We start from the raw sequence: 12,298 nt of genomic DNA, 5'->3' as shown, positions 1-12,298 counted from the left end.
GGGAGAGCGGGTGCCGTGAGGACATCGTGAGGTTGGGGTGACGTGCGTGCATGAAAGCCCGAATCGACGGCCGCGTGGTTTGGCGAATTTTAATCGCGAATGTACGGTTTCACACTTTAAAAAGTGTAATCGGTATTATCATCATCGGCAGCAGCAGCAGTAGCAATGATTGTATACCTGTTAAATCATACGGTTTAGCCCTTATCTTGTACAGGGAAATTGAGTCATAAAAAAACACATTGCTTGTATCTATTTTGTTTGTGTGTTCTCTCCCTTGTGATGGGACTTTGTAGGATGAACGTTGAGATTTATAAGGGACACGGGGGTGACCAATACGGTCAGAATCGATCTGTAATAAGCTAGGGTGCCGATAAGGGGTTGACAGGTGTGTGACTGATCCACTGCTGGATGAATGCCTCGTCACCCCCCCCCCACCACCTCCACGCCGCGTCGCTTACCGGGGTGTATTTCACCATACTTCACCACAATGGTCAGTGCGCCTTGGCCAACGGCCGCGGTCGTGGTAGCGAACTCGGGTGGACCCGGGTTTGCGAGGTACGACGCGCTAAGCGCGGCGCCACCGCTCCAAAACCGTTGCAGAAGTTAATTAATGAATCACGCTCAAAACGTTTATTTAAATCTGGAAAATGTGAACGCTTCCAATCGAGGGAACGATTTAGACCGTAGCTGGGGGTGACGGAAATTCCACGTTGCGCGTACAAAGCACGCCAAACGCGTTCACTCCACTGCTGGATGAGGGGTCCAATTACTGGGCTATACTTCACCGCGTTCTGTCAATGCGGGATGGAGGAGACGTGGTCGAGAGGGGGGGGGCATTGACGTGGGGACTTGGGCACTCTCCCTATCCCTGCCGACCACGTTATCCCGCGTAGCCTATAGCACCTGTGAATGCACGCTGCTCGCCGCTTTATCCCGGGGGTTTAACAATCGTTGCTCAGCTTCCGATGGATCGGGGCCGCGTTGTGGGCGATTTGGAATATTGTCCTTTGATTGCTCGTTTGCTATACAAACTATGCGAATTCATCTCTTGTGGTTATACCACACACGCATTTGCGCAGTGAGGAAAATCATTTGTGCTCCCGATTTGGGGAATTTCAAATATATATATAACCTAAACAGGTTTTCGATGCTCCGAAAATTAGACGTCACGGGAGATGACGACACTTAGTGATTTTTTTCCACGTCATAGGATGACGTCACCTTTGTAAGCACGACATCGCGGTGAATAACTTGGGCCAGGGTTTTCCAAACTAAAACGAAACTATTTTTTTTATTTTAGCAGGTAAAGCTCACTGAGCTATGTAGCTCTTTATCAGAAGTGACCTTGCCATTACAAATGACAGCTCAATGAAGTGGCTTATCATCTCGTGGACATTATAGCAGCCAAATGTTGATTCTAAATGTGGAGTGGGAAAAAAACAGAGGACCCGAAGACAAATCCACGCGACCACGGAGAGAGAGACACGCAAACTCCAAATATACAGCAGCAGGCGTCAGGGTCGGCATCGAACCCACGACCTCCTGTATACCAGGCGAGGGAGTCAACATCTCTTAGCCACCGTGATGATGATGAGAGAGAGACACACAAACTCCAAATATACAGCAGCAGGCGTCAGGGTCGGGATCGAACCCACGACCTCCTTCATACCAGGCGACGTAGTTAACATCTCCTATCCACCGTGATGAAGATGAGAGAGAGAGAGACACGCAAACTCCAAATATACAGCAGGCGTCAGGCTCGGGATCGAACCCACGACCTCCTGTATACCAGGCGAGGGAGTCAACATCTCTTAGCCACCGTGATGATGATGAGAGAGAGACACACAAACTCCAAATATACAGCAGCAGGCGTCAGGGTCGGGATCGAACCCACGACCTCCTTCATACCAGGCGACGTAGTTAACATCTCCTATCCACCGTGATGAAGATGAGAGAGAGAGAGACACGCAAACTCCAAATATACAGCAGGCGTCAGGCTCGGGATCGAACCCACGACCTCCTGTATACCAGGCGAGGGAGTCAACATCTCTTAGCCACCGTGATGATGATGAGAGAGAGACACACAAACTCCAAATATACAGCAGCAGGCGTCAGGGTCGGGATCGAACCCACGACCTCCTTCATACCAGGCGACGTAGTTAACATCTCCTATCCACCGTGATGAAGATGAGAGAGAGAGAGACACGCAAACTCCAAATATACAGCAGGCGTCAGGCTCGGGATCGAACCCACGACCTCCTGTATACGAGGCGAGGTAGTCAACATCTCCTAGCCACCGAAGTGCTCGCGACCCCCACTCTTACTCCTCCCCCATTCAATCGTTCCACGCTGCACGCGCCAGATAGTTGCTAAACACGTCCCGAGTGCCGCGCTCATAAATTAACGCCGTCTGCGTTCATGGAACCGATTCACACTAAGACTGACATCTCAGCGTGTTGCACGTGTGCGTGTGTGTACACGCACTCCGTGTGTGTGTGTACACGTTGTTCGTACGTGTATACTTGTTCTGTGTGTATGTACACGTGTGCGTCCCACGTGTGTGTGCACGTGTTCTGTGTGTGTGTACACGTGTGTGTCCACGTGTGTGTACACGTGTTCTGTGTGTGTGTACACTTGTGCGTCCATGTGTGTGTACACGTGTTCTGTGTGTGTGTGAACACGTGCGTACACGTGTTCTGTGTGTATGTACACGTGTGCGTCCACGTGTGTGTACAAGTGTTCTGTGTGTGTGTACACGTGTGCGTCCACGTGTGTGTACACGTGTTCTGTGTGTGTGTACACGTGTGTGTACACGTGTTCTGTGTGTGTGTACACGTGTGTGTACACGTGCTCTGTGTGTATGTACACGTGTGCGCCCACGTGTTCCACGTGACGTGACAATCGCTTAGCGCGTCACGTGGGACGCGTTTAACAATCATCGGTCGCGTGAAGCGTGGAACGAGTTCATTTTAATTCGTGAGAAGTAACGTAACGTGCCGTGACGATGATGGTGGTGGTGGGCCGCGAGGTCTGGAGTTTAACAATCCCCGACGATTCAAAATCCGAACATTCGAATTCGTTTTTTTTTGTTAAATCTCAAAATTATTGCCCCACTGGCGCCTGTCCATTCCGGCGTGCCCGTGGGGCATGTTTGTGCCTGGGGGACATTCATTGGCAGTGTGAAAACGCATTCACATATTTGATCATCGCCACCAAATGCGTACGCAGCTTCCTTGCTCGCTATACCCTCTCGGTCGGCAGTAGGTCTCACAAATATTCCGCAGCCCCAAAAGATTCTACCTTGCCGATCCCTATTTGTTGTTGTTTTTGGGGGGGGGGGTGGGAGGGTGCTCGTGTTCACAACAAACGCCTGGGGCCGATTTTCATTTTTTGTCTCAGTCCCGTCACTTGCCCTCTTACCTATGCAGTCCAACTTTTCCTACACCGTACACAAAGTTGCGTCGATGCCACGCTCGCAGCCTGCCGTCGAGGGACAGTGGGTGAATTTGGGAGGGTGGAGGGTTGGGGAAATGCCTCTTAAGTGGAAAAGTGTAGCTGATGTGGGTGGATGTGTGTGTGTAGGTGGGGAGCGGTGGTGTAGCGGTTAGCACGCAGCACTACAAACCTGGCGACCCGGGTTCGATTCCCGCTCACGGCCAACACCGGTGACGATTATCTGAACCGGTGCTGGGCCTCGCCTAGGTCGACTCAGCCTCAAATGAGTACCTGGTGCGATTGTGTAAACATCGCCACTGGGGAGACAAAGGCGGCCGGGCGTGGTGTTGGCCACCCCACCCCCTGGTGTGCCGTGCCGACCTTCATAGGTGCTCGTTAACAGCACTTGCCCCTACAGTCTGTTAAGGCTATACGGGGATCTTTGTCTTTGTGGCGGTTAGCGCGTTGCGCTACGAAAGCCGGACAAGCCGTCGATTCCCGCTCACGGGGGCGAACACCACAGTGACGATTATTTGAACCGGTCCTGGGCCTCCCCTAGGTCGACTCAGCCTCAAATGAGTACCTGGTGCGATTGTGTAAACATCGCCACTGGGGAGACAAAGGCGGCTGGGCGTGGTGTTGGCCACCCACCCCCTCGTGTGCCGTGTCGGCCTTCATAGGTGCTACTCGTTCACAGCACTTGCCCCAACAGTCCGTGAAAGGCTATCCGGTGGAAGTTTGTCTTTTGTTGATTTGAGCAAATCATACAAAGGAGAACGGGGGTGGCCTGTGATAAGGACATGAGATCGAGACTTTGAGTAAAAGGTACAAACGTGGTCAGAGCTCGGCAGGTGATAAGGGAGTGATAACTCTACACACATTGTGTGCGTGGAAATGTTACTGGTAGGAACCTCCTGATTACAGGGAGGTTCCTACCATAAGTAGCTACTACATATGTAGCTACTTGTGCTACTAGGATATAATCCGGCACTGCTTGGTACAGGATCTCGCAGTTCTTCTGCTGCTGGCATGATACGCGATGTTACTGTATGTTGAACTTCTTTCGCACCGTACATCGCCATCCGTATTAATCGGAGGTGCGGGAGCCAGGACTAGCACACACAAAGCAACTCAAACGAGTTTTCAGCGATTTCCCGGGTGGTGCCGCGTGCGGTTTGGCACGAATGTCCGACGTTTCGCACTACTTGCTTGGGAGCCTTTTCAGTCGCTGTTCACAATTGAAGCAATCCAGCCTCAACAGATTGTTGTGGGGCAAGTGTTGTTAGCGTGTAGCACCCATGAAGGACGGGACGACACAATGAGGGGGGTGGGTGGGCGAACACCACTGGGGGAGACCCCAGGCAGGACTGCTTCAGATTGAGTCGCCGTTGGTGTTTGGTGGCCGTGAGCGGGAATCGAACTTGGGTTGGGGGTGGTCGTGTCAGTCGCGCAGTGCGTCAAACCGCGCCGCCACCGCTCCTCCACACGCTAACGACATTTACAACCGCCGTTGGACTTTCACTTCCTCATTCCGCACACCCGATCAAGCCGCCGTCGTTGAGCTCAAAATCATTTGCGATGGTCAAGCTCGCTTCTGAGCTGGTAAAATACAAAAAAAAAGAGTTGAGTTTAGTATACAGACTTTGCATGTACTACTTGGCGTACATTAATTAACGAGCGCAATGCTAGCAGGCACTTGAGGCCGCTACATCATTCACCACGACGTTCAGAGTGCAGTTATTTGAGCCGTGATCTTCCGAAGATTCAGTGAGAGAATTAAACAACAACAACAAAGGACTTGTGGAATTCCCAACGGAGGGCATCATGGTTACACAAACCCAGGGCAATTGGAGCTGTTCGGAGCTTGGCTCCAGAAAATACCCCGTCCCCCCGTCCTTCCTCCTCCTCCCCCCCGCCGCCAAAATGAACACCACAAGGCTTGAACAGTTGATTCTGTGGATTTGGGCAGTTTCGCAATGGTAAATCAATGTGGCAACTCCGCGTTGGGTTTTGAGTTAACGGATGATCATCGGTGATTAGGGCTGCACCAGACTCAACGCTGGTTCACAACCAATGGGGGGAGCAGCTGCAATTTGAATTATTGTTAATGCAAGTAACTGTACATCTCATTACTTCTGCTTCGGTGAATATATATATACAGTCCCTTGTCAATCTACTGCTGGATGAAAGGAGCACGCCACGTGGAATTATTGGGCCGTGGGTTGTTGGCTAACCATACTTCACCACGCCGGTCAGTGCGGGTTTAAGTGGGGAGATCGGGGGCTAAGTCCCAGTGTCTACAACTAAAACACAATTAAACTAATTTTTATTTTGCCACGGAAGCCTCATTGAGCTATGTAGCTCTTTTTGCCACAAATGATAGCTCAACAAAGTGGTTCATGATGTGGACATCTATTGCAGGCGAATACTCTAAACGCACGTTTCTAAATGTGTATGGGAAACTGGAAGACCCGGAGAAAAATCCACGCGACCACAGGAGAGAGAGAGAGACACGCAAATTCCAAATATACAGCAGGTGTCAGGGTCGGCATCGAACCCACGACCTCCTGTATATCAGGTGAGATGGTTAACATCTCCTAGCCACCGTGATGATGATGATGAGAGAGACGCAAACTCCAAATATACAGCAGGCGTCAGGGTCGTGATCGAACCCACGACCTCCTGCACACCAGGCGAGGTAGTTAACATCTCCTAGCCATCGTGATGATGATGAGAGAGAGAAACACCGCAAAATCCAAATATACAGCAGGCGTCAGGGTCGTGATCGAACCCACGACCTCATGTATACCAGGCGAGGTAGTTAACATCTCCAAGCCACCGTGGCATCTAGTAACAATCACCGCTGATTGCGATCAACTGATCAACAATAATCACGGACACCAACCCGTACTGACCAGCGTGGTGAAGTATGGTCAAACACCCCCCCACTCACTCGCCCGCCCGCCACCCCACGTGACTGAGAGGGCGTAAGGGAGCCCTTCATCCAGCAGTGGATCGGCAAAGCAGCCTGTAACACCGTGTTGTACTGCACTATGCTATGCTCCCACAGCCTGCGCGCGTTAAAGACCCCGTGACGTCGCGCGCATGAGGTCAGTCCACTGTGTGTGCTGGCGTCACGGCTACACATTTGGAATTTTAAAAAACCGGACGTATTATTTATTGTTTATTTATTTGTCACACCGCCAAAACAACAAAAGCCACAGCAATGCCCCGATTCGCGTCGCTCCATTTTTTAACGTCGTTTCGCTCATGCGTCGTCTCTTCATGATGACCGCTACCCGATTTGAGTCGTCTCAACCCCCCCCCCCGCCCCCCCCCCTACACTCACGACGCTGATCTGTATCGTCCCTTCCTCGTTATCCGTCGCCTCTGAGCCTACGTCACCACCACCACCGCCACCACCACTACCGCCACCACCGCCACCACCACCGCCACCGCCACCACCACCACCACCGCTACCACCACCACCACCGCCACCACCACCACCGCCACCACCGCCACCACCGCCGCCACCACCACCGCCACCACCGCCACCACCACCGCCACCGCCACCACCGCCACCGCCACTGCCACCACCACCACGGCCACCACCACCAGCACCGCCAGCACCACCACCACTACCGCCACCACCGCCACCGCCACCGCCAGCACCACCACCACCGCCACCACCACCACCGCCACCACCACCACCACCACCGTACATCGCTTCGATGTTACGTCGTTTCGATATTCGTCGTCGGCACCTTCCAGGAACGCATCCCCCTCTCCCCCCCGACGTAAACCGGGGTATTGCCGCAATTATTTAAATCGTGATCGCCACGTGGCACGCGACCCACAGACCCTCGTGAGAGAGAGAGAGAGGTCGTGAAACTCGGTGAGGTTTTCTTGTTTGGGGCTACAGTTTATTGTAACAGACAGCGCGGCGACTACGGCAAACTCCCTTTCCGTGACCACGTCGCGATGAAAACGACCCCTTCACCTGCCCAATCACAGCAGCATTGGTTCGACACGAGCACAACTCTGGGTCGGTTTCGACACGCAGTGTCTCATCAGCGGAGTCAGGCTTCAACTCAATGCTGGTTAAATTTCGATTTAAAGCTTTCGTGACTGCAGGGATTCATCTTCTTGGTTCTTTCGGTAAAGTCGTCACGTAGAAGGGAAGTAATAAAATAATAAAAAATAAAACATAATAAAATAATTCTCACGACGTTTCGGCCACAACGCAAGCAGCCGTCGCTTCTACGTGACTTTACCGAAAGAACCAAGAAGATCAATGCTGGTTGCTTCAACTCAATGCTGGTCAACGGACAGCGTGGCGGCACGTGTTGTTAGCGGGCAGCACCGAATGAAACCCGGCACGGCTCACGAGGGAGGTGGGCGGTCAGCAGCACGCCAGGACCCCTCTCCGAACGAATTTGTCATCATCAGCACGACGTAGCGGTGAGTCCCCGTCAACACTCGGGGCCTTGGGGCTGTTGGATGTCTGTGTGTGTTTGTGTGGCTTTAGCGGGCTGTCTGTAATTACCGCTGATGCTTTCGGAACACGCAACGCAGAGGACGGTCCATTGTTATGACTGTGCACACAAATACGGAGGTAGATAGATGCATTTTTTAAAATACACATACGTATGAACAAACACCCGTACATTAATACGTGTTTATATGTGTATGTGACCTGCAGTATGTTTACACGTGTGAGATCGATTCACGCTCACGGCCAACACCGGTGGCGATTAAATGAACCGGTCGTGGGCCTCCTCCCCTAGGTCGACTCGGCCTCAAATGAGTGCCTGGTGCAGTGCGTAAAAACATCTCCACTGGGGAGACAAAGGCGGCCGGGCGTGGTGCTGGCCACCCACCCCCTCGTGCGCCGTGCCGGCCTTCATAGGTGCTACTCGCTAACAGCTCTTGCCCCAACAGTCTGTTCAGTAGCTGCCCCGGGTTCAAACGTTGTGTCGTACACTCTCCTCCACCCGACGAAGCCCTGTAATGTTGCTGCAGAGCGACACACACACACACAAGTTCGTAAAAACAAAAACGAGTATTTATTGTACCAGGTAAGGCACCGCTGAGCTCTCTAACTCTTTTTGTTTATTTTTTTATTTTATTTTCTACGTGACTTTACCGAAAGAACCAAAGGATTGTTAAACTCTTGTTGTCAGAAGCGACCTGGCCACAAATGATAGCTCAAGGAAGTTGCTTATAGCAGGAGGCAAATACGCTGAACACGCAGAGTTGTCGATTCTAAATGTGGAGGGGAAAAACCGGAGAAAAATCCACGCCACCACGGGGAGAGAGAAAGACGCAAATTCCAATATAGAGCAGGCGTCAGGGTCGGGATCGATCCCACGACCTCCTGTAGACCAAGCGATGTAGTTAACATTTCCTAGCCACCGTGATGATGATGATGAGAGAGAGACACGCAAACTCCAATTATACAGCAGGCGTCAGGGTCGGGATCGAACCCACGACCTCCTGTACACCAGACGAGGTAGCTAACATCTCCTAGCCACCGTGATGATGAGAGAGAGAGAGAGACAGGCAAACTCCAAATATACAGCAGCAGGCGTCAGGGTCAGGATCGATCCCACGACTTCCTGTACACCAGGCGAGGTAGTTAACATCTCCTAGCCACCGTGATGATGATGAGAGAGAGAGAGAGAGAGTCACGCAAACTCTAAATATACAGCAGCAGGCGTCAGGGTCGGGATCGATCCCAAGACCTCCTGCACACCAGGCGAGGTAGTTAACATCTCTTAGCCACCGTGATGATGATGAGAGAGAGAGAGACACACAAACTCCAAATATACAGCAGCAGGCGTCAGGGTCGGGATCGATCCCAAGACCTCATGCACACCAGGCGAGGTAGCTAACATCTCCTAGCCACCGTGATGATGAGAGAGAGAGAGACAGGCAAACTCCAAATATACAGCAGCAGGCGTCAGGGTCAGGATCGATCCCACGACTTCCTGTACACCAGGCGAAGTAGTTAACATCTCCTAGCCACCGTGATGATGATGAGAGAGAGAGAGTCACGCAAACTCCAAATATACAGCAGCAGGCGTCAGGGTCGGGATCGATCCCACGACCTCCTGTATACCAGGCAAGGTAGTTAACATCTCCTCGCCACCGTGATGATGATGAGAGAGAGACACACAAACTCCAAATGTACAGCAGCAGGCGTCAGGGTCGGGATCGAACCCACGACCTCCTGTATATCAGGCGAGGTAGTTAACATCTCCTAGTCACCGTGATGATGATGAGAGAGAGAGAGAGACAGGCAAACTCCAAATATACAACAGCAGGCGTCAGGGTCGGGATCGATCCCACGACTTCCTGTACACCAGGCGAGGTAGTTAACATCTCCTAGCAACCGTGATGATGATGAGAGAGAGAGAGACGGGCAAACTCCAAATACATGTATACAGCAGCAGGCGTCAGGGTCGGGATCGAACCCACGACCTCCTGCACACCAGGCGAGGTAGTTAACATCTCCTAGCCACCGTGATGATGATGAGAGAGAGAGACACACAAACTCCAAATATACAGCAGCAGGCGTCAGGGTCAGGATCGATCCCACGACTTCCTGTACACCAGGCGAGGTAGTTAACATCTCCTAGCAACCGTGATGATGATGATGAGAGAGAGAGACGGGCAAACTCCAAATATACAGCAGCAGGCGTCAAGGTCGGGATCGAACCCACGACCTTTTGTATACCAAGCGAGGTAGTTAACATCTCCTAGCCACCGTGATGATGATGAGAGAGAGAGAGAGACAGGCAAACTCCAAATATACAGCAGCAGGCTTCAGGGTCGGGATCGATCCCACGACTTCCTGTACACCAGGCGAGGTAGTTAACATCTCCTAGCCACCGTGATGATGATGAGAGAGAGAGAGTCACGCAAACTCCAAATATACAGCAGCAGGCGTCAGAGTCGGGATCGATCCAACGACCTCCTGTACACCAGGCGAGGTAGTTAACATCTCCTAGCAACCGTGATGATGATGAGAGAGAGAGAGAGACAGGCAAACTTCAAATATACAACAGCAGGCGTCAGGGTCGGGATCGAACCCACGACCTCCTGCACACCAGGCGAGGTAGTTAACATCTCCTAGCCACCGTGATGATGATGAGAGAGAGAGACAGGCAAACTCCAAATATACAGCAGTAGGCGTCAGGGTCGGGATCGATCCCAAGACCTCCTGCACACCAGGCGAGGTAGTTAACATCTCTTAGCCACCGTGATGATGATGAGAGAGAGAGAGTCACACAAACTCCAAATATACAGCAGCAGGCGTCAGGGTCGGGATCGAACCCACGACCTCCTGCACACCAGGCGAGGTAGTTAACATCTCCTAGCCACCGTGATGATGATGAGAGAGAGAGACAGGCAAACTCCAAATATACAGCAGTAGGCGTCAGGGTCGGGATCGAACCCACGACCATCCTGCACACCAGGCGAGGTAGTTAACATCTCTTAGCCACCGTGATGATGATGAGAGAGAGAGACACCCAAACTCCAATATACAGCAGCAGGCGTCAGGGTCGGGATCGAACCCACGACCTTCTGTACACCAGGCGAGGTAGTTAACATCTCCGAGCCACCGTGATGATGATGAGAGAGAGAGACAGGCAAACTCCAAATATACAGCAGTAGGCGTCAGGGTCGGGATCGAACCCACGACCTCCTGCACACCAGGCGAGGTAGTTAACATCTCCTAGCCACCGTGATGATGATGAGAGAGAGAGACAGGCAAACTCCAAATATACAGCAGCAGGCGTCAGGGTCAGGATCGAATCCCACGACCTTCCTGTACACCAGGCGAGGTAGTTAACATCTCCTAGCCACCGTGATGATGATGAGAGAGAGAGAGAGTCACGCAAACTCCAAATATACAGCAGCAGGCGTCAGGGTCGGGATCGATCCCACGACCTCCTGCACACCAGGCGAGGTAGTTAACATCTCCTTAGCCACCGTGATGATGATGAGAGAGAGAGAGACACAGCAAACTCCAAATATACAGCAGCAGGCGTCAGGGTCGGGATCGATCCCACGACCTCCTGCTACACCAGGCGAGGTAGCTAACATCTCCTAGCCACCGTGATGATGAGAGAGAGAGAGACACGCAAACTCCAAATATACAGCAGCAGGCGTCAGGGTCGGGATCGAATCCCACGACCTCCTGTATACCAGGCGAGGTAGTTAACATCTCCTAGCCACCGTGATGATGATGAGAGAGAGAGAGACACGCAAACTCCAAATATACAGCAGCAGGCGTCAGGGTCGGGATCGATCCCACGACCTCCTGTATACCAGGCGAGGTAGTTAACATCTCCTAGCCACCGTGATGATGATGAGAGAGAGAGACACGCAAACTCCAAATATACAGCAGCAGGCGTCAGGGTCGGGATCGAACCCACGACCTCCTGTACACCAGGCGAGGTAGTTAACATCTCCTAGCCACCGTGATGATGATGAGAGAGAGAGAGAGACACGCAAACTCCAAATATACAGCAGCAGGCGTCAGGGTCGGGATCGATCCCACGACCTCCTGTACACCAGGCGAGGTAGTTAACATCTCCTAGCCACCGTGATGATGATGAGAGAGAGAGACACGCAAACTCCAAATATACAGCAGCAGGCGTCAGGGTCGGGATCGAACCCACGACCTCCTGTACACCAGGCGAGGTAGTTAACATCTCCTAGCCACCGTGATGATGATGAGAGAGAGAGACACGCAAACTCCAAATATACAGCAGCAGGCGTCAGGGTCGGGATCGATCCCACGACCTCCTGTACACCAGGCGAGGTAGTTAACATCTCCTAGCCACCGTGATGA

At 52.2% G+C, this 12,298-nt stretch overlaps 1 protein-coding gene across 1 annotated transcript in view; it reads left to right on the top strand.

Moving 5' to 3' along the window:
* The window catches only part of PRDM12 (PR/SET domain 12), a 144,166-nt gene extending 132,541 nt beyond the window's left edge, over positions 1 to 11,625 (top strand). The window contains exon 6 of the transcript XR_009756609.1: positions 11,537 to 11,625. The gene's annotated coding sequence lies outside the window, so the exon portion shown is untranslated. The remainder of the gene's footprint in view (positions 1 to 11,536) is intronic.
* Positions 11,626 to 12,298: the final 673 nt, after the last annotated feature.

This window comes from Lethenteron reissneri, chromosome 48 (genome assembly GCF_015708825.2).
Source record: "Lethenteron reissneri isolate LAM-NWPU_2019-01 chromosome 48, ASM1570882v1, whole genome shotgun sequence".
Classification (NCBI taxonomy): domain Eukaryota; kingdom Metazoa; phylum Chordata; class Hyperoartia; order Petromyzontiformes; family Petromyzontidae; genus Lethenteron; species Lethenteron reissneri.
The sequence above is the reverse complement of the archived record's forward strand: the minus strand, read 5'-3'. Positions and strand labels throughout refer to the sequence as shown.